Source organism: Bos indicus, chromosome 15, assembly GCF_029378745.1.
Source record: "Bos indicus isolate NIAB-ARS_2022 breed Sahiwal x Tharparkar chromosome 15, NIAB-ARS_B.indTharparkar_mat_pri_1.0, whole genome shotgun sequence".
NCBI classification, from domain to species: domain Eukaryota; kingdom Metazoa; phylum Chordata; class Mammalia; order Artiodactyla; family Bovidae; genus Bos; species Bos indicus.
The window spans coordinates 65,418,589-65,441,995 of NC_091774.1; positions in this window are offsets into that span (position 1 = coordinate 65,418,589).

Consider the following 23,407-nt stretch of genomic DNA (forward strand, 5'->3'; position numbering starts at 1 on the left):
TTTCCAATGAGTCAACTCTTCGCATGAGGTGGCCAAAGTACTGGAGTTTCAGCTTTATCATCATTCCTTCCAAAGAACACCTAGGCCTGATCTCCTTCAGAATGGACTGGTTGGATCTCTTTGCAGTCCAAGGGACTCTCAAGAGTCTTCTCCAACACCACAGTTCAAAAGCATCAGTTCTTCGGTGCTCAACTTTCTTCACAGTCCAACTCTCACATCCATACATGACCACTGGAAAAACCATAGCCTTGACTAGACGGACCTTTGTTGGCAAAGTAATGTCTCTGCTTTTGAATATGCTATCTAGGTTGGTCATAACTTTCCTTCCAAGGAGTAAGCGTCTTTGAATTTCATGGCTGCAGTCACCACCTGCAGTGATTTTGGAGCCCCCAAAAATAAAGTCTGACACTGTTTCCACTGTTTCCCCATCTATTTCCCATGAAGTGATGGGACCAGATGCCGTGATCTTCGTTTTCTGAATGTTGAGTTTTAAGCCAACTTTTTCACTCTTCTCTTTCACCTTCATCAAGAGGCTTTTGAGTTCCTCTTCACTTTCTGCCATAAGGGTGGTGTCATCTGCATATCTGAGGTTATTGATATTTCTCCCGGCAATCTTGATTCCAGCTTGTGCTTCTTCCAGCCCAGCATTTCTCATGATGTATTCTGCATAGAAGTTAAATAAGCAGGGTGACAATATACAGCCTTGACGTACTCCTTTTCCTATTTGGAACCAGTCTGTTGTTCCATGTCCAGTTCTAACTGTTGCTTCCTGACCTGCATACAAATTTCTCCAGAGGCAGGTCATATAATAGTAAAGCAAATGTCGCCCTCTAATGGACATTTAGAGGAAATAAATTCGGCCAAGTTTTTTTTTTTTTTTATCGGGTTTTCTTTTTTTCTTTTTAATCATTTTATTGTGCGCCTCCATAAAAAGTTAACCCTAAAATAGGTAGCAACTGGGAAGCGGCTATATAACACAAGGAGCCCAGCCTGGAACTCTGTGAGGACCTAGAGGGGTGGGATGGAGAGGGGGAGAGGGAGGATAAAGAGGGAGCGGGCATTTGTATATATTCAGACCTCCCAGGCTGCGCTTGCACCGAAGACTCAGGTGACATCTAAATGTTGTTGGGGAGGAAGGGGTTCTGACCAAGCCGAATGTGCTCCATAAAAAGGCTATTTTCTATATTTACGTTGGAGAAAAGTCACTTTAAAGACTAGTGCTGTTTGGAAGCAAAGCTTTTTCTTTTTTGTCAATGGAATGCGGTGTTTTGTTTTTTTTTTTTTAACTATTAAATCACAAGGAATAACAGATGCTTCGATCTCCTCTTTGATAAAAGGACAGACTGAGATTTGAAAGACGTTTGCACAAATCTGTGAAACATAACCGTTCGCATTATTTTTTGTAAGCATCAGTTGCCATCATGTTTTGTAGTTTGGGTCTTGATTTCACCATTGTTGGTGAAGAAGATTTTCAACAAATATGCATTACCTGTATGAAGCTAAGGGGCTTCCTAGGTGGCTCAGTGGTAAAGTATCTGCCTGCCAATGCAGGAGACAGGGGTTCAATCCCTGGGTAGAGAAGATCCCCTGGAGAAGGAAATGGCAACCCACTCCAGTATTCTTGCCTGGAAAATTCCATGGATATAGTCCATGGGATTGCAAAGAGTCAGTCACGACTGAAAACACACACATATGTATATATCTATTTATCGCTGATTCTCCTTGTTGTATGGCAGAAACCAGCACAACATTGTAAATTAAACAAAAAATTTTTTTAATTTAGAAAGTAATAAATATGACTTAACTGGAAATTTGACACAGGGAACTTACTGAATGGAAAGGTTATCTAGGAAACTATCTGGAATGTATCTTGGAGGAAAAGAGCAAATGGGATTTATCTTAATATATTCAAGTTACTTGATGACTTGAAGTGTAAAAAGAATAAAACATTTGTTGCTGTTGTTCAGTCGCTAAGTTGTGTCCGACTGTTTGCGACCACATGGAATACGCCATGCCAGACTCACCTGTACTTCTCTGTCTCCCAGAGTTTGTTCAGATTCATGTCCATTGAGTCAGTGATACCATCTAACATCTCATCCTCTGATGCTCTCTGCCCCTCTCCTCCTGCCTTCAATCTTTCCCAGCATCAGGGTCTTTTCCAATCAGTCAGCTCTTTGCAACAGGTGGCCAAAGTATTGGTGCTTCAACTTCAGCATCAGTCCTTCCAGTGAATATTCAGGGTTGATTTCCTTTGGGATTGACTGGTTTGATCTCCTTGCTGTCCAAGGGTCTTTCAAGAGTCTTCTCCAACACCACGATTCAAAAACATCACTTCTTTGGTGCTCAGCCTTCTTTGTGGTTCAAAAGATGTCAAAGCTATGGCAAACCTGCTGCTGCTGCTAAGTCGCTTCAGTCGTGTCCGACTCTGTGTGACCCCATAGACCGCAGCCCACCAGGCTCCCCCGTCCCTGGGATTCTCCAGGCAAGAACACTGGAATGGGTTGCCATTTCCTTCTCCAATGCATGAAAGTGAAAAGTGAAAGTGAAGTCTCTCAGTCGTGTCCGACTCTTAGTGACCCCATGGACTGCAGCCCACCAGGCTCCTCCATCCATGGGATTTTCCAGGCAAGAGTACTGGAGTGGGGTGCCAACCTAGACAGCATGTTAAAAAGCAGAGACATTACTTTGCAGTCAAAGGTCCATATAGCCAAAGCTATGGTTTTTCCAGCATTCATGGACGGATGTGAGAGTTGAACCATATAGATATTTTTCTTGATATCCTTGCTTTTCTCTATGATCCAATGAATGCTGGCAATTTGATCTCTGGTTCCTTTCTGTTTTCTAAATCCAGCTTGTACATCTGAAAGTTCTTGGTTCATTTACTGCTGAAGCCTAGCTTGTGGGATTTTGAGCATTACTTTGCTAGCATGTGAAATGAGTGCAATTGTACAGTAGTTTGAACATTCTTTGGCATTGCCTTTCTTTGGAATTGGAATGAAAACTGACCTTTTCCAGTCCTATGGCCACTGCTGAATTTTCCAAATTTGTTGGCATATTGAGTGCAGCACTTTACTAGCATCATCTTTTAGGATTTAAATAGCTCAGCTGGAATTCAATCACCTCCACTAGTTTTGTTTGTTATAATGCTTTCTAAGGCCCACTTGATTTCATATCGCAGGATGTCTCACTCTAGGAGAGTGACCACACCATCATGGTAATCTGGGTCATTAAGACCTTTTTTGTATAATTTTCCTGTGTATTCTTGCCACCTCTTTTTAATCTCTCCTGCTTCTGTTAGGTCCTTACCATTTCTGTCTTTTATCGTGCCTATCCTTGCATGAAATATTCCCTTTATATCTCCAATTTTCTTGAGATCTCTCTCTTTCCCATTCTGTTGTTTTCCCCTATTTCTCTGCATTGTTCATTTAGGAAGGCCTTCTTATCTCTCCTTGCTATTCTCTAGAACTCTGCATGAAAGTGAAAGTGTTAGCCGCTCAGTCGTGTCTGACTCTTTGCTACCCTACGGATTGTAACTGCCAGGCTGTCTATGAGGTTCTCCAGGCAAGAATACTGGAGTGGGTAGCCAGACCCTTCTCCAGGGGATTTTCCTGTCCCAGGGATTGAACCCAGGTCTCTTACATGGCAGGCAGATACTTAACAGTCTGAGCCACCAGGGAAACTGCATGCCTACCAGTAAATTTCAGAATCCTGTGGATGTTAAATTGCACTGCAAGGATGTGTTCAGCAAAATTCAGTGGTGGGAAATGCTACTGGACAAACAGCTGAGTTTCGTTAGTGAATTAAAAGGAACAGAGATGGAGAGGAAACCTGTATACTGAAAGAGACTTAGAAGACATATCAGCCAATCACAATGTGTGGAATTTATTTGTAAACATTTGACCTTATGAAACAATTGGAAATCAGGAACACTGTCTGGATATTTGCTATTAGGAAATCATTGTTAGTTTTTTGATGTGGTAATGGTAGCATGGTTATATTTATTAAATGTTTTTATCTTTTAGAGACACACACTGAAATGTGTTTTGTAATTTTCACCTTTAAAAAAAAGAGAGACTTCCCTGGTGGTCCAGTGAGTAAGAATCTACCTTCCCATGTAGGGGATGTGAGTTCTATCCCTGGTTGGGGAAGTAAGATCCCACATGCTGAGGGGCAACGAAGTCTGCACAGGGCAGCAAAGACCCAGCACAGACAAAAAAGAAAGATCTTTCTGGAAACATCTGGTAAAGGGGCTAGAAAGCCAGGACAGACGATTAAGACCGTAGATCTCTTGTCTTTGATATATTCCCCAAGGAGTTCTATAGTCCTCTTGAGGACTGGAGATACAAACTAAGCCCTGTCTGTGTTTGTGATCTATGTGATGGAGGAGAAAGAAAAAGAGGAAGAAAGATACTGATAGAGAACAAGTACACGGAACCCTGTGAAAAACGAACCAGCTGACTGCAGTTCATCTTTCGGGGAGTTGGCAAGCCAGATAAAGTACAAAACTTCAGACTAAGGAAAGAATGGATTTGGCTTCTTATATATGCGTGTGTGTTTAATGAAGGCAATCTGGTAGTAATGTGCTTAATCTTAGGAATGCAAATTATATCAGAAAAAGAGAAAGCAAACCCACGTTCTTAACTCAGGCCTGGCCTAAACATAATCTTTGAAGAAAAACAACTGTCATGTGGCTGGACAAGTTAAAAAGAACATGATGAAACCAAAGCAAATATTGGGAGAATTTCCAGTGGAGTGAGCACTTCGAAAACAGATTTGGGATTACCTGTGCAAAAGTTATACAAGGCAAGAGTTTGAAATAAAGTGTGCAAACTTTACCTTGGGCAATCTCTCATATTTGTTACACAATTTCTTACAAAATAAAAAAACAATGTGAAGGTTGTTGCTCAGTAGCTACACTGTGTCCAGCTCTTTGTGACCCCATGGATTGCAGCACACCAGGCTTCCCTGTCCTTCATTATCTTCAGGAGTTTGCTGAAGGGAACAAAATATGGTAGAATTTATCTTGAAAGAGAAGAGGTTAATATTATTTAAATACAGAGAGAACTCTCTTGGGCTTCCCTGGTGGCTCAGTGGTAAAAAAAAAAAAAAAAAATCTGCCTGCCAATGCAGGAAATTTGGGTTTAATCCCTGGGTTTGGAAGATCCCCTGAAGAAGGAAGTGGCAACCTCCTCCAGTGTTCTTGCCTGGGAAACCCCATGGACAGAGGAGCCTGGTGGGCTACAGTCCATAGGGTCACAAAAGAGTCGGACATGAGTTAAGAACCATGAAGTTAACGTTAGACAAGGTCCTTGCCATTAAAAAAACACATGGCCAACATGTAGAAATGGGCGCATGAGAATAACTCTCCTGCATAACAAGCTTTGCGGTGCTTCTCAAAAGCTACCCACCAAGGGCCATTACCAGTTCATGACTCACCACATGGATTGATGCATCTAAAGGAGGAATGGGACAACCACAAGGAAGGAAATACCCCTACGGAATGCCAGAAGAGCTGAAAAAGATGCTGGTAGACAGATGAGTGTGCCATGGTTAGCAGAACAGCTTGTGGTAGCTGGATTTCAAGCAGAGCACTCAGTTACTCAAAAATCACAGATGGTGTAGAAACCGTGAGGTAACCCTTCCATTTCTTGTGACCCAAGGTAGCCCATTCCTGACACAGGTATCATTTTTCTGGACCTCAGTACTAAAGAGACAGACAGACAACACAGAAACAGACCCACAGACATAGAAAACTAACATGGTTACCAAAGGAGAAGTGAGGGAGGTGTAAATAAGGAGTTTGGGATTAACACATACACACTACTCTATATAAAACAGGTAACCAACAAGGACCTATTGCACATCATGGGGAAGGATATTCAATATTTTGTATAACCTATAAGGGAAAAGGATCTGAAAAAGAATAGATAGGTAAGTGTATATAAATGAATCACTTCGCTGTATACCCGAAACTAACATAACTTTACAAATCAACTGTATTTCAATTTAAGAAAAAGTTTGTGTGTTTTTGTACATGATAGTGCCCAAACTTTCCAAATAAAAAGTTCTACTTGTAAAAAATAATATAGACAAAAAACAGAGAGACATACAGATCATCTGAAATGAAGGACCCCAAGTTGACTAAGGAAGGGGAAAATAATACACTTTTCCAAAGCATGTTCTGCTGAAGAGCCTCATGAGATAGATGGTTTGTGAAAAAGGATTCAGTGGTTAAGTTCAGGAAATATTGCACTCCGTTTCTCCCTCTACTTTATTCATGATGCAATATTTTGTTTAAGACTCTGTTTATATGGTTTTGACCTAGTATATCCCGGGCTTAACTGGGCAGAGACCTCCAGCCTGCCTACAGAGTTGCTCTAAAGTGACTGGGACTTTTTTTTATTTAACTTGAAGCAGAAAAGACAGCTCCATTGTTTATGTATCTGCTCAGGCAGTGGTGGTAGGGCAAGGCCCTTGGAATGAATCCAGATAAATCCCAGAACAGGTCGATGTTCATCTGACCCCTGCACAAAGCTGGAATTTGATGATTCTGTTGAACGCAAGTACTGTTCCAAAGGTAAATATAAACCCAGGGCACTGGTCCACGGGGGGAGAGGAGGTGGTGTGCGTGAGGGTGCAGGCGCGAGTAAGAAGTGCACAAAGTAAACAAGATGCGGGGAGGTATCTCTCCAAGAGGGAGTTCTGCCTGTTAGGCAGCTGGTGTCTTAGATGTGATAGCTGTTATTAGAGACGCAGCCATCAAGATGTTAAAGGCAAGAATTTTAAGGGATGGGCTGAAACTTAAAGCTACAAGGCTGAATTATAGCTACAGAACAGAAAACCCAGGAACTGTTGCCAAATCCCCATCTGGATGTTCTATACACCAGTTATCAACGAACTGCAATCGTGCTCTTCTGTCTTGGCATGGAAAATATCTACAGTTAAGTAGGACTTTTCAGTAAGTTCAGTCGCTCAGTTGTGTCCAACTCTTTGAGATCCCATGGACTGAAGCATTCCAGACCTCCCTGTCCATCACCAACTCCCAGAGCTTACTCAAACTCATGTCCATTGAGTCGGTGATGCCATCCAACCATCTCATCCTCTGCCATCCCCTTCTCCTCCTGCCCTCAATCTTTCCCAGCATCAGGGTCTTTTCTAATGAGTCAGCTCTTCACATCAGGCAGCCAAAGTACTGGAGTTTCAGCTTCAACATCATTCCTTCCAATGAATATTCAGGATTAATTTCCTTCAGGATGGACTGGTTGGATCTCCTTGTAGTCCAAGGGACTCTCAAGAGTCTTCTCCAACACCACAGTTCAAAAGCATCAACTCTTTGGCGCTCAGCTTTCTTTATAGTCCAACTCTCACATCCATACATGACTACTGGAAAAACCATAGCTCTGACTAGACGGACCTTTATTGGTGAAGTAATGTCTCTGTTTCTTAAAATGCTGTCTAGGTTGGTCATAGCTTTTCTTCCCCATGAACAGTATGAAAATGATGCTTAAATTTGCGATATTTACTAAACATTCATCTCTTAAGATTCATCTGGCATTCTTACTACACATTAAAAGTCTCAGTCACCTTTCCCGGAGTTCCTGATTCAGTTAGCCTGGAGTGATTTGAAACGAGCTTTCTCAGGTGATTTCCCATTCCCCATACTGTGTATGTAGGTATGTATTTGAATTGAAGTATATTGACCTGCCACAACACTCTATTAGTCCTGAGTTCACAATCTAGTGACTCAATATTTCTATACATCACCAAACCATCACCACGATAAGTCTAGTTGCCACCTGTCACCATACAAAGTTATTACAATATTATCGACTGTATTCTCCATGTTGTGCATGTCACCCCCTTGACTCCTTTATTTTGTAACTGGATGCTTGTACCGCCTAATCTCCCCCACCTATTGCTCTCACCCTCCCTCCCCAGATGATTCTTATCAGGGCCTGTTTTGCGTGTCCTGATTCCATAAGCCTGGAGTGTGATTCAGGTGAAAGTATTTTAAACAAGCATTCCCAGATGATTCTTATCAGGCAAGTTTGGGAACTAAGGCATCTGTCTCTTGTATAAAATATAAAAGTTTGAGCCCCACCTTCAGGGACTCTGATACAACAGGTCTAGAGTCTAGGAACATTCCATTTTAACCAGTGGCTCTCAGGTGATTCAAACAGGGTGGGGCCCAGGAAACACTCTTCAATACATTTTAGGAAGTTCTCCTGTTCCCAGCAGGTGGCACTCTCGTTCATTTTGGTAAAAGCTTTCACTTAAAAACTCTAGTTCTTTAATCATGAACTGGATCTTAATTTTATTTTTTTAAGTTTAAAATCTCCTGAGTGGGTAGATCTGGGACCAAACAGCTATTCCTACTGATGAATTTCTTCCAAAGTTTGAAGATGTCTCTGTCTGCCCTTAAGAAAGGGCAACTCCAAGCCCAGGGATAGCTGATTTGTAAGTGGGACTGGAATAAATGATTTTCAGAGTTCAGACTGTGGTCTCCTTAGGCTTTTTAATGCTGAATTCATTTGAAGACAATTAAGGCTACAAATATTATGGGAATATATCTTAACACCAAAGGGTTAAAAATTGAGCCTCTATTTTAGTCTGTTTTATTTATTTTTTGGCCTCACTGCTCAACTTGCAGGATCTTAGTTCCCCAACCAGAGATTGAACCCAGGCCTTGACAGTGAAATTGCCTAATCACAGCCAGGGAATCCCCTTTTTGAGTCCTCTTTAAAAGCACTCTGAACCAAAGTAAGAAACCAATGTAGAATTGAAGAGGTTATTGGATTTTAGGGATGACCCCTGTATTATAGATGAACCCTGAAGCACATAAAATTTCTTGCCTCAATTTGGTCAACAAATCAGGATCAAAAACCTGATGAATAACCAAGATTAATAACCAAGATTTGTGACCTCTACTTGAGTGATCTTCTTTAAACACTTTAAAGAACCTTTTCATTATTGAAAATCCCAAATATACTAAAAATACAATTTTATAATGAACCCCCATGTACTCATTATCCAACTTTAATAATTATCAATTTATGATCAGCCTTGTTTACACTGTCACCTACTTCCCCATCTCCAATATTTTTTAAGCAAATCTCAAGTGTCATGACACTGAGTAATGTTCATCTAAGTCTTTGCTGGGCTGACACAGTGGTTTTGGACAGCACTAAAGGGACCACTCTTTTTTTCACATGTTCACGCTGCTCCATTTATTTCTTTATTTAGTTTTGGCTACACTGGGTCTTCACTGCTGCACAAAGGCTTTCTCTAGTTGTGGAGAGCAGGGGCCGCTCCCTAGTTGTGATGGGCAGGCTTCTCCTGGTCGTGGCTTCTCTTGTTGGCAGCACAGGCTCCAGAGCTCTGCAGCTGTGGCATACGGGCTTAGCTGCTCCTCCGCATGTGGAATCTTCCCGGACTAGGGACTGAACGTGCGTATCCCCTGCCCTGGCAGGCAGATTCTTATCCCCTGTGCTAACGGGACCATTCTTATGAGTCTTGCTAGTTTCACGTTGAGAAATATCCCCTGGGGTCACAAAATACATCTCTGATGCCAAAAAGACACGTTCATATGTGGGCTCTCCTTAGGTTATGGGGTTCAGAGTACACTTGACTAGGTACTAGCTTCCCCTCCGATGTGAAAATCTCCATGGTATCAGGATGAACAATTACTGTTACTCTGTTTTCTTAATTTCTGAAATAAAGCCAATACACCCAAACATTTATCAATAGGATATTGAAGGGAGCAACTCTCTAGTAATTATTTTTCCTGTGCATGGGTTTTGGTTTTTAAGTCATCACCACCCCAAGCAAAGCTAGAAGCAAGATGCCTTAAAAGTTTATATTAGCAATTTAGGATAGTGCCTTTTTAAATATTAACATATTTTTCTATATGCAAAATTTGTATTTAGAAAAATAAAATGAAAGTAACAACTGTAAAACCATCACGTAAAGTTTACAAAGTAGGAAGTGGAAGTCCTTTGTTTATTCTTTCCAGCTCATGCCTCTTAACTGTTGGACATTCAGAATTTTTCCTTAAGCTTAACACACACACCTCTCTACGCACACTCACTACTTTTTCTCTTTTCACAGAAAGGGGCTTATGTAATAAGTAAGTTCTACAAAATATCATGGTCATCTTTACAACTTAGTCGTGCATTTTACTGCAGTCTTTTAAAATGACTGAATAACATCCATTGCATGGTGTGCCTTACTTTCTTCAGCTAGCCCTTTATTAAGGCTTTCTATTGTGTTTTTTCTTTTTTGAGGCTTTTTATTGTGTTATTTCTTTCTTCATTCCTTCCTCCTTTCTTTTTTCCTTTCTCATTTTTTCTTTTTTTCTCCTTTCTTTTCCCCTTTCTTCCCTCCCTCCCTCTTGTCTTTTCCCTTCCTTCCTTCCTTCCTTCCTTCTTTCTTTTCTTCTTTTCTGTGTTTCTCCTTGTCTGTTTGCTGTACAGACAACACTGCGAGGAACTTTCCCACCTAAATCTTTCACCAGAGTCCCTACTCCCCGCTTCTCCATGAAACTGTCCCTGGTAGTCTAGCCTATTTTAATTTCCCACGTAGCGCTCTTACCTGTCTCATACGTGACTGTTCTTAAAACAGTGTATTGGGTTGGCCAAAAAGTCCATTCAGGTTTTACATCTTATAGAAAAACCAGAATGAACTTTTTGGCCAACCCAATACTTTGTTGGAGGTAGCTAATGAACAGACCTGATACCCTCACCCCCAGGCTCACCTCATACTTTCCCTGCTCCAGGCCTGGCTCAGCCATTTCTCCACAGATCCCCAGTGCCTTTTAGTGGGGTCTCCTGGAACCATGTCCTCCATCTTGAGGAAGATGTCCTCCATGAAGCTTTCCATCACTTTCCAGACCCCACACACTCTTTGATCCCATTTCTGCTGCAACCATCTCTCCTCTAAGCAGTGCAGCTCTTATTTACTCGTCCGGTTTTCCCATTTTATTATCAGCACCTTGAAGGCAGAGATTATTTCATTTAACTGTGTATCCCCAGTAAATACTTCAATTCAGTTCAGTCACTCAGTCGTGTCCGACTCTTTGCAACCCCATGAATCACAGCACGCCAGGCCTCCCTGTCCATCACCAACTCCTGGAGTTCACTCAGACTCACGTCCATCGAATCAGTGATGCCATCCAGCCATCTCATCCTCTGTCGTCCCCTTCTCCTCCTGCCTCCAATCCCTCCCAGCATCAGAGTATTTTCCAATGAGTCAACTCTTCGCATGAGGTGGCCAAAGTACTGGAGTTTCAGCCTCAGCATCATTCCCTCCAAAGAAATCCCAGGGCTGGTCTCCTTCAGAATGGACTGGTTGGATCTCCTTGCAGTTCAAGGGACTCTCAAGAGTCTTCTCCAACACCACAGTTCAAAAGGATCAATTCTTTGGCGCTCAGCTTTCTTCACAGTCCAACTCTCACATCCATACATGACCACTGGAAAAACCATAGCCTTGACTAGACAGACCTTTGTTGGCAAAGTAATGTCTCTGCTTTTGAATATGCTATCTAGGTTGGTCATAACTTATCTTCCAAGGAGTAAGCGTCTTTGAATTTCATGGCTGCAGTCACCATCTGCAGTGATTTTGGAGCCCAGAAAAATAAAGTCTGACACTGTTTCCACTGTTTCCCCATCTATTTCCCATGAAGTGATGGGACCAGATGCCATGATCTTCGTTTTCTGAATGTTGAGCTTTAAGCCAACTTTTTCACTCTCCTCTTTCACTTTCATCAAGAGGCCTTTTAGTTCCTCTTCACTTTCTGCCATAAGGGTGGTGTCATCTGCGTATCTGAGGTTATTGATATTTCTCCCGGCAATCTTGATTCCAGCTTGTGCTTCTTCCAGCCCAGCATTTCTCATGATGTACTCTGCATATAAGTTAAATAAGCAGGGTAACTACTTAGTCACATGGAAAACATTCAACATTTTTTTTGGAACAGATTGATGAATGGCACTTATCATGTATGCCCAATAATGTGATTGAATTGTTTCATGGGTGTATGTCTTTTCTTTCCAACTACATTGCCTATTTCTGGAAATAAAGAACTCTGATTTATATCTCTCACTCCAAACCCTTTCCTTTCCACCCAAGAGCAAAGTTTAAACCCAGAATAGGCACTCAATAAATATTTGTTGCATTAAACTCAGTTGAGTTATACTGAATTATGTAACACACATTGCTCAAAACCAGAAAGTTCTGTCTCCTTGTAACACATTTTGCTTGTTAAGACTGTATGGCAAAGGATTTGTAAATAGTTACAAAATGCTACAGTGTAGGACATTTAAAACACTCTTTCTCTCTCAGGCAAAGAAGATTCAAGATAGGATGGATTAGCTAGAAAGAAACCAGGATTGTAACAAGAAACATCATTTAGGCCAGTGACTGGGATGAGTTACCACAAACTCTTAGTTAACAATTGAAAAACAATTTAGTGAAATAGCTTTTCCGATTACCTTACAACCCCGCAAAAAATCTGCACTTACAGGGAGCAGATGAGATAGAATCAATATTTCTTATTCTTCCTCATTGTTGAAGTGACAATTTATAAAGTGATGACTCAGATTGTGACTGTTTTAGCATCCATTCTGGCAGTTTAATAACAAGAGTCAACATCATTCGACTCTTCCACTCATATAAAAATCTGTTACAACCTTTCCAAATTTCTGTAGGCACAATTGATTTCATAATTTTGATTAGGGACTCTGTTTTTGCGATCATCCACTTTTGCTTTTTAGAATTTTTTTTAAGAGGTGTTTTAGGTTCACAGCAGAACTGACAGGAAGGTACAGAGGTTTCCTGCAGACTCCCTGCCCCTGTGCATACACAGCCTTCCTTCCCCATTATCAATGTCCCACACCCCAGAGGCATATATGTTACAATTAATGAACTTACACATGAGTTCTTCCTTGCTCAGCCTTCTTGATGGTCCAACTCTCACATCCATACACAGCTATTGGAAAGAAGGCTGAGTGCTGAAGAATTGATGCTTTTGAACTGTGGTGCTGGAGAAGACTCTTGAGAGTCCCTTGGACTGCCAGAAGATCCAACAAGTCAATCCTAAGGGAAATCAACCCTGAATACTCCTTGGAAGGACTGATGCTGAAGCTTCAATACTTTGGCCACCTGATGCAAAGAGCCGACTCATTTGAAAAGGCCCTGATGCTGGGAAAGACTGAAGGCAGGAGGAGAAGGAGACAACAGAGAATGAGTTGGTTGGGTGGCATCACCAACTCAATGGACATGAGTTTGAGCAAGCTCTGGAAGATGGTGAAGGACAGGGGAGCGTGGCGTGCTGTAGTCACAAAGAGTTGGACATGACTGAGTGACTGAACAGCAACAACACTGACACAGCATCATCCCCCAGAGTTCATAGTTTACATCCAAGTTCACTCTTGGTGGTGTACATTCTGTGGGTTTGGACAAATGTATAATGACATACATGCACCACTTTAGTATTATACAGAATAGTTTCACTGCCCTGAAATTTCTCTGTTCTCCACCTATTCATTCTTTATTCTCCTTCCCCAGTCCCTAGCAGCCACTAATTTTTTTTTATCATCTCCACAGGTTTGCCTTTTCCAGAATGCAGTGCAGTTGAAATTTATCTGCCTTTTTGGAGTGTTGGAGAGGGAATACAATTTGCTCTTGTTCAGACTTAGTCTGGAAACTGGTGGCTTAGGGGGACCCAGTGGAACTCTTGGAGTATAATCTTGGGGATCATGTCTTTTAGTTCTCTGTAATCTGACTCCTCGGTTGTTTCTCACAGTTTATAACTGGGGTCTTGTGTTACATCTAGTAATACCTCAGATACCCTGGAAACTAGAAGAGCCAGATAAGCTGTGTTGGAATCATCCTACCCTCATACCCTGGGGGCTCAATTGGTAAAGAATCTTCCTGCAATGTGGGAGACCTGGGTTCAGTTCCTGGGTTGGGAAGATCCCCTGGAGAAGGGAACGGCTACCCTCTCCAGTACTGTAGCCTGGAGAATTCTGTGGACTGTATAGTCCATGGGGTCACAAAGAGTTGGACGTGACTGAGCTACTCTCACTTCCCTTCACTTCACTTCACCCTCATGCCCACATAGTGCCCACTACAGAGTTCCTGGCTCAATGCTTCTCAATGAAGGAATCTCCCACCTCATTATTCTGCTTTTCATTTTCTTTTAATAAAAAGATGATGCCCCAGAGAGCAAGCTGCTCTTTATTTGAGCAAAGTTAACATGCTGACAGTCAGCTTGGAGTGGACCAAGATCGTGTACAAGTTTACAGCAGGAAATATACCCATGGTTTTGGCAAGCCACAGTTAAATGTAGCCCAGGCAGAATCTTGCCAAGGGTGCACTTAGGTAGTTTGAGATACAAACACTAACATCAGAAAAAAGATATCTTGGGAAAAAAGAAACCCAAACAAATGGGGCGGTAGCCTTCAAGTTATCCTAGGCAACTTGCCAATCAGGCTTCAGGAAAACATTACATTCAGAACTAATCATCTTCCTATGTTTTGTAGCGACATGATGCCCTCCAGCCTGCTGCAGCAGTAAGTGCCACTGAACTTTGACCCATGGTACATGCCTCTTTGATCGTGTTTAATTTACAGCAGCTAGGACTAAAATCCAAGAGGGCAAAAAGCAACTGAGCTGGGAGATATCTAATGTGGCCGTTTGTCTCTAAATGTGACTACAGGTGAAGCATTTCAAATATTACGTGACTTGACTTCTTAAGTTTGTGCTGAGGAAATAGGAGTGAGCACAGATACTTAGCAACAAAAAAATTCATCATAGTATTGTTCAGTCAGTTCAGTCACTCAGTCGTGCCTAACTCTTTGCAACCCCATGGACTGCAGCACACCAGGCTTCCCTGTCCAGCACCAACTCCTGGAGCTTACTCAAACTCATGTCCATCGAGCTGGTGATGCCCTCCAACCATCTTACGGATGAGGTGTGTTGTGATTGTGAAAAGATAGAAACACTATAAATGTCTAACAGAAGCAGATTGCTGAAATAATAGACTATCCATATAGTACAATATGGAGCCATTTAAAATAGTGCTGTAGAAATATATCTTTTATCTTGAAATATGTTTACCATATATTCAATGAAAAAGGTAGACTATAATGTTTTGATCCTACTTTTGTTTAAAAAGAACAGAAAGCAACCTAGAACACTCAAGTTTGGGAATTCCCTGGCAGCCCAGTGGTTAAGACTTGGGGCTTTCACTGCCAGGGCCTAGGTTCTAACCGTGGTCAGGGAACTAAGATTCCACAAGCTTTGTGGCAAAAAAAAAAAAAAGGTAGATGAAATTACAGTTTCAAAGTATCTTTTTGGGTTAGGGCCTTGTCTATATTATTTGATCCTTCCAAAATCAGTATGTATTACTTTGTTACAATGAAAGCAATCAGATCAGATCAGATCAGTCGCTCAGTCGTGTCCGACTCTTTCGACCCCTTGAATCGCAGCACGCCAGGCCTCCCTGTCCATCACCAACTCCCGGAGTTCACTGAGGCTCACGTCCATCGAGTCAGTGATGCCATCTAGCCATAAAATGAAGGTACAGGGCCTGAACTTCCCTGGCAGTCCAGGAGTTAAGACTCCGAGCTGCCAGTGCAAGAGGCACAGACTTGGTCCCTGGATGGGGCGCTATTATTAAGATTCCACATGCTTGTAGTGTGGCCAAAAGATGTTTTTAAAAAAAGTGCAAGGCAAAACTCTAGGAAGTATTATGGAAGTAAATAGATGAACCAAAAGTTATAGAATGTTCAGTTTTCCCCACATGGCAATTTGTGCCCTGCTGAGATGTAATGAATATGTTTCAACAGCATATTTCACATCCCATTGTTTGTTTGCTTATCTGCCTCTGCTTCAGCCCAAGCTTCTCGAGAGCTGGGATTATTATTATTTATCACTGTATGCCTAGCACATAGGTCAGGAGTCTATTATGTGATGAGTAAATGTTGAATAATTGAGTAAACAGCACACTGAAGAGTGTTGAAAGATTTCAGTTTTAGTTCCAAGACACAGTGTTGATGATCACACCATCTGTCTTGCTTTAACCTAGGAATGTAGTCAGTGTATTTATTTATATTAAAACATTGAAAAAAGCAGTGGTTCTCACACTTAGATGATGATCAAAAATATGTGGGAGCTCTATTCCCAAACAAACAAATCAGAGCTTGACATAAAGAACTGTAAATATCACCAAGGCAAAAATCTAGCCCACCACAGAAGTCCTCGAGGCAAAGTGAACAGAAAGGGTCAGGGGCCATGGGCTAAAGGTAAACAATTCATAGAAATCACACATATGTGTTGTGGGTACTACATCAAAGAATATCAGGTTTGGGGATCTTAGAAAGTATTCCTGGAAAATGGCAAACCAAACAATAATAATACTCAGTGCTTTCAAGGGTAAGGAGAGGAGGGACTTCCCTGGTGGTCCAGTGGTTAAGCCTCAGAGCTTCCTCTGCAGGGCGTGCAGGTTCCATCCCTGGTTAGGGAAGTAAGATCCCACACGCTTCACTATGCACTGACACCTCCCCACAAGGGTAAGGAAATGAAAATATACTTGGATGCATTTTTTTCTGGAGATAACAAAAGCATACCCATCAAAAGCCTTACAAATAAGCATAACTTTGACGTGGCTATTTCACTTCTGAGGATTTATCCTACAGAAATTATCGTGGATGTGCACAAAAAAGTAGCTGTAAGGATGTTCAACAGAGCGTAATCTATAACAGGGAAAATCAACAAAGCAAACTGTATCAATGCCCAGTAGCAGAGAACTGGTAAGGATAATAATCATGGAACACCCATTAACATTCTGTTAAGAATAACTCGTGACAACTAAAAAGATACTAGATGCTGTACAAATGTATTTCTAGGTATGGAAAAATGTTTCTAATATGTTATTACATTTTAAAAATAAGTCATATTACAAGGCAGTATGCAAAGCAGACTTAATTTTTATAAGTGAAAATATACAAGTGGATCAAATATAATTGGTAATGTTTTCTCTGAAGGAGGGAGATTACTGACTCAAAATTTTCTCTTTTTTTTTTCTCTTTTCTAAGTTTTTTGAAGTAAACCTCTGTTGCTCTTATAAGAAAAAAAGAAAAGACTTTAGAAAAAAATATACATATATTAAAGCATCATACAAATAAGATCAAAGGAGAAAGGGTTTATTTTTATTTTTTGAAGCCAGCTCTTATATAGCACTTACTATACACAATGCATGATTTCAAGAAAGTTACATGTATTAACTGTTTAATCCTCCTGAACACCCTATGATTAAGTCACAGAGCTACTAGAGCTAGGATCTGGTCCCTGCGAGCCTAACTCTGGAGTCTGTCCTCCTAATGAACACCCTACCACCAGGGAACACATCTCGGTCTGTGTCTGTCTCTCTTCTGACATACCTTAATGATGTCTGTTTTTCATGTCTCATTGATTCTTGGCAGCTTGGAAGGAGCACATACTGGAGAGGATCTGCCTTGCTTTTAGGAATTGACTTTGAGAATGACTCTAGGCAAGGAACAATGGGTAAACTTTCTCTCTCACTGCCTCTTGCCGTATTTGCCACACTGGTTAGGTGTAGTGCCTACTCCTGATTATTGATACAAAAGATTCACTCTCAGTGTCGAGAGTTTTCCTGATAGATTTCTCCTATGATAAAGCCTACTTTCCCTAGTCTTTTAGCACTTGGTGGCATACTCAGCAACTCCTAGCAAATCTTCAGAAACAAATTATTGCTAATAGGATAAGGGACATAATGTGTTGATGATATGTCACCCTTCCAGGCAACATGTACATACACAGGCCTTCTAGAAATTATTCCTGCAACCAAAGACTTCTCATTTTCATGGTAGGTATTTTGGACATTGCAGGAGACATAATTCAGGCGTTAAGAGTTCAGCAGGCTGAGCTAACAGCTGTTTCCGGTTCCCTCATCCCCGTCAGCTTCCCTATAAAGTTTGCAAAAGCGAAAAACTCCTGTTCCCAACCTCTTTCCATCCAGGGGTGGCCAGGCAGCACAGTGCTAGCCAGTAAGTTGTAGGTGGTAGTCTGTTGGGGGTTTGGAAAGATTTTTCTTTTCTTTCTTTCAAGTTCTCTTTGAGTGCAGATCTTTATTGGGTCTTGTGGGATCTTTGGTTGTCCAGCTAGGGATTGAACCCACGTCCCCTGCATTGCAAGGCAGATTCTTAACCACTGGGCCACCAGGGAAGTCCCAGATTTTGCATTTATGATAAAAGCAAAAGGTTAATGTTTGTGTGCTCCAAAGCCTCCTCTCACCCCTCAACAAGTACCTTCAACTTGATACCTGGAGCTTTTTTTTCTCATTTGTGATGGGAAGGAAAAGGTCAGAAGATGCCAGTCCAGAAATGACTGAGTCATTGAACCGTCACCAGCAGCTGCTCAAGTCCAGACTTTTGTCTAAATGTGTGAAACACAATCTCTATGTGTTAAACTACAGTTAACCAGTTGTCTTTCTCTGTCAGCCAAAGCATTCCTAACTGATCCACACATCTTTAAAAACAAACCGCAGTTCCATTTCACAGCTCTAGTTTTACCCAGAACCTTGAAGAGCAGTCCCACTATTGTAGGAAGACAAACAAAATAAAAATTCCACACAGTTGTGGGGTTTGTCCACAACATTTCTGGGCATGTTACATGTCTATTTAATTTGCGGTTACTTTAAACAGAAAGATATTAATGTTTAAAGATCGAAGCTCATCATGGGTTCAGAAATATTATACACAGCTTTAAAAATTCTGCTGTTTTACTGATTTGATAAAAATATTTGATAAAGTGAATTTACTCAGATATTTGATTACTATTTTTCAGTTTAGTTAAATCCAGTGCATAACAGGTGCTAGCTGGTCAGGCCTGGTTCTTTTCTTTCTTACTCATCTTTCTTTTATCTTTCCTCATTTCTTCCCCTCCCCACCTCCTTCTCTTCCTCTTTTTATTTTTTTGGTAAACTGTAGTCCCATACCAGAAAAAAAAATATAGCATGTTAGAACTCTGAGCTTTCACTGCCGAGGGCTGGGTTCAACCTCTGGTCGAGGAGCAAAGATCCCACAAGCGTAGCCTAAATAAATAAATAAAATAAAGGTACAGTGTAATAAATAATAACGAAGCAAACAGGTCAAGATTGAGGTGCTGAACAGACTTGGAGAATGAACTTATGGTTGCTGAGGGGGAGGGATGGGAGGACGAGATAGTTTGGGATGGATAGGTGCTCACTGCTATATTTAAAATGGATAACCAACAAAGACCTATTGTATAGCACATAGAACTCTGCTCAGTGGTATCTGGCAGCTTGGATGGGAGGGGAGTTTGGGGGAGAATGGATGATGTATATGGATGGTTGAGTCCCTTTTCTGTCCGCCTGAAACTGTCACCACATTGTTAATCAACTATACTCCAGTAAAAATAAAAAGTTGTTTGTTTGTTTGTTTTTTTAAAAGAGCCACCTGGTGGAGATCTTCTGTTTATCCCCACAGATCCACTTTCTATCTGCTGTTTGCCTGGAGGCTGACCTGTGTTACCAGTGAGCAATTTGGCCTTCTTGGCTGTCTCTTGGGTCTGCCCGAGGGGAAGCCACGGCAGGAAACCTTTTGGAGAGACACTGGGAGTTGGGCCTCTATTCCTTTGGCTCTTAATAGGAGATCATCTCAGGCTGGCTGTGTCTTTCCACTCCTTTTAAATTGGTAGACTCTACTTAATTTTCTGTCCCTTCAGCCCATGGTGCTAACAGCGTAGCTGCCACTAACTCCAGTTGAGAAAGCATCTCCTGTGCTTCCCTACAACTGCCCCTTTGTAATTATCGTCTTTTAAATGAGCCCTCTTCAAATTATGCTGTTTTGAGTAAACCCTCTGTTTTCCAACGAAAACTTGATCCAATACAGTGACTACTGACAGCTTGTAACTATTTAAAGTTTATTTTATTTTTAGGGGCTTGCCATTTTTAAACTTTTTATTTTGTATTGGGGTATAGCCAATCAGAGCTTCCCTGTTGACTCAGATGGTAAAGAATCTGCCTGGAATGCAGAAGACCTGGGTTTAATCCCTGGGTAGGAAAGATCCCTTGGAGAAGGGAATGGCTATCCACTCCAACTGTAGAAGGAAATAGCAACCCACTCCAGTATTCTTGCCTGGAGAATCCCATGTACAGAGGAGCCTGGTGGGCTACAGTCCATGGGGTTGCAGAGTCAGACATGACTGAGCAACTAACACACACAAACATGCACACAAAGCCAATTTTAACAATGTTGTGGTAGTTTCAGCCATACATATACATGTACCCATTCTCCCCCAAGTAGCTATTTAAATTTTAAATGAAATAGTTTTAGATTCTAAAATGAAATAAAATTAAAATTCAGCTCTTCGGTTACACTAGCCACATTTCAAGTGCTGGATAGCAACACATGACTAAAGGCTATGGTATTGGCCAGCTCAGATGTAGAGAATTTCTGTCATCCCAGAAAGTCCTGCTGAATGGCACCAACAGAATATTGACAGTCCCCAGAGTCCCCAGAGGCTCTTTCTCCATCATACTTCTTTTATTCCACCCTTGCTTTTCCTTATAATTTTACAACCTTTGTAAACTTTCTAAACAATACATTTTGGGTTTTGCCTAGTTTCAACTTTAAAATGTAATTTTACAGTATGTATTTTTGTTGTCTGGCTTCTTGACTATTTTGAACACCCGCTTGTGTGGTAGATAGCTAATGCTTGTTCATTCTCCTTGCTACATAGGGAGATAGTGAAGGATGGCATGCTGCAGTCCATGGGGTTGCAAAGAGTCGGACACAACTGAGTGACTGAACAATGACAACTTTCCATTGTAGAAATACATCACACTTGAAAAAACCCCCATCTCTTCTACTGTTGCTGGATGCTTGAGAACATGGACACGTTCCTGGAGTGGAATTGAATGTTTGGGTCATAGGGTGTGCATTTGTTTGCCTTTAATGGATCATTCCAACCTGTTTTCCAAGGTAATTGAACCAATTCATGCTCCCACAAACAGTGTAGGAAAACATCTGTTACTTCACTCCCCTCCAGCACTTGGTACTTCGGATGTTTGCATTTCAGCCATCCTGATGAGTATGGAGTAGTATCTCCTTGTGATTTTTAAACTGCATTTTCCTGTTTACCAATGAAGTCAGTATTTTTCAATTTCATTTTTCCCCCATATATAGTTAAGTGTCTCAGCATCATTATTAAAAAACACAGTCCTTTTTCCGTGCCCTGTATTGCCATTTCTGTCTAATCAAGTTCCACATATATGTGGGTGCTATTTTTTTTTAGGATATCCTTTTCTTATCTATTGGTTTCTTTGTCTATGACTGTATCAATTCCACACTGTTTTAATTATCATAGCTTTGATATCTTGATATCTGTTGAAATAAATCCTTGGTCATTTTTCTTATTTAAGAATGTCTTAGGGATTTTTGGCCCTTTGCATCATCACATATGTTTTAAAATTAGCTTGTCAAGTTCTAAAAACAAAACAACACAAAAGAAACTGCCCAAATTCCATTGAAAGTTTTGGTTAATGAATATGGTATAACTCCTCATTTAATCAGACTTTCTTCAATGTATCTCAATATTATTTTATCATTTTGCCTATAGAAGTCTGTTTTTCCTGTGGTCATGTATGGATGTGAGAGTTGGACTGTGAAGAAGGCTGAGCGCCGAAGAATTGATGCTTTTGAACTGTGGTGTTGAAGACCCTTGAGAGTCCCTTGGACTGCAAGGAGATCCAACCAGTCCATTCTGAAGGAGATCAGTCCTGGGATTTCTTTGGAAGGAATGATGCTAAAGCTGAAACTCCAGTACTTTGGCCACCTCATGCGAAGAGTTGACTCATTGGAAAAGACTCTGATGCTGGGAGGGACTGGGGGCAGGAGGAGAAGGGGACACCAGAGGATGAGATGGCTGGATGGCATCACTGACTCGATGGACGTGAGTCTGGGTGAACTCCGGGAGTTGGTGATGGACAGGGAGGCCTGGCGTGCTGTGATTCATGGGGTCGCAAAGAGTCGGACACGACTGAGTGACTGATCTGATCTGATAGAAGTCTCTTATGTCTTTTAAAAACAATTTATTTCTAGGTACTCAATATTATTAATGCTGTTGTCTGTAGTATCACTTTTCAAATTTCATTTTCTAATTTTTGGGGGAGTATGAAAATGCTATTGATTTTTCTGTATGGACTTTGTATCCTAGGAACTTTGCTAAGATCTCCTACTGCCCTAATAATGTATGAATAGATTCTTTTGGACTTTTTCCATTATTGTATAATCTGAAAATGACATGTTTTCCCTTCTTTTTTCAATTGCTGTATCTTGTATTTCCTTTCTTCCTTTATTGCACAATCTAGGGCCTCCAGCATACCCAACAAAGTTAAGCAAAGGCTATGACTGGAAATGTCTTTGTCTTTGCAACCTCCAGAGGAAAGATTTAACTGATTCACTCAGTTAATTATTTGCCTTCTTCCCCCCAATACCTTTTATCTGAATAAGGAAGATTTCTTCTATTCCTATTTTAAAGCATCCCTTGTTATTATTTTTTAAAAATCATCAATGGATATTGAATTTTATCAAGTCTCTCCTTTTGTTGCATCCATGGAAATGATCTTATGCCTTCCCCCCTCTAATTCATTTATATGGTGTGTGTATACTAAGTTTCTTCAGTTGTGTCTGACTCTTTGAGACACTGTGAACTGTAGCCCGCCAAGCTCCTCTGTCCATGGGATTTTCCAGGCAAGAACACTGGAGTGGGTTGCTATGCCCTCCTCCAGGGAATCTTCCTGACCCAGGGATTGAACCTGCGTCCCTCGTGTCTCCTGCATTGGCAGGCGGGTTCTTTACCACTAGTGCCATCGGGATGAGTTGCCAGTCTATTTCCTAATATAAATATCTTAAAATATGTATCTCCGGGTATATCAGTTTAGGCTCTTTTGATTGCAAAAGTAGTGTAAGCCAACAAGGGAACTTATTGTTTGATTTAATGATAATTTCAGCAGAGGTGAATTTAGGCATCCACTTATGTCATTCGGCCTCTGTTTCTTGCTGCCACTGTGTCTGCTTTCCTCTGTACTGGCTCCCCTGCTTCCCATGCCCCACCCCCTTATCTGGGGCAAGACGACTGCCAAAAGCTACAAGGCATCTTCTTCAAGCTTAAGACCTACCAGAATAAGGTTAGGCTTCTTTCTTTCCGCTTTCCCAGCAAAACTGTCATTATACGTGACTGGGTCATGTTCCCATCCCTAAAGCCATTACTAAGCCAGTGGAATACAGTGACCTGATTGCTTAGGTTTTAGTCATGAGTCCAGTCCTGCAGCTGGGATGACATCAAGTTATCCTGAAGCAAGTGG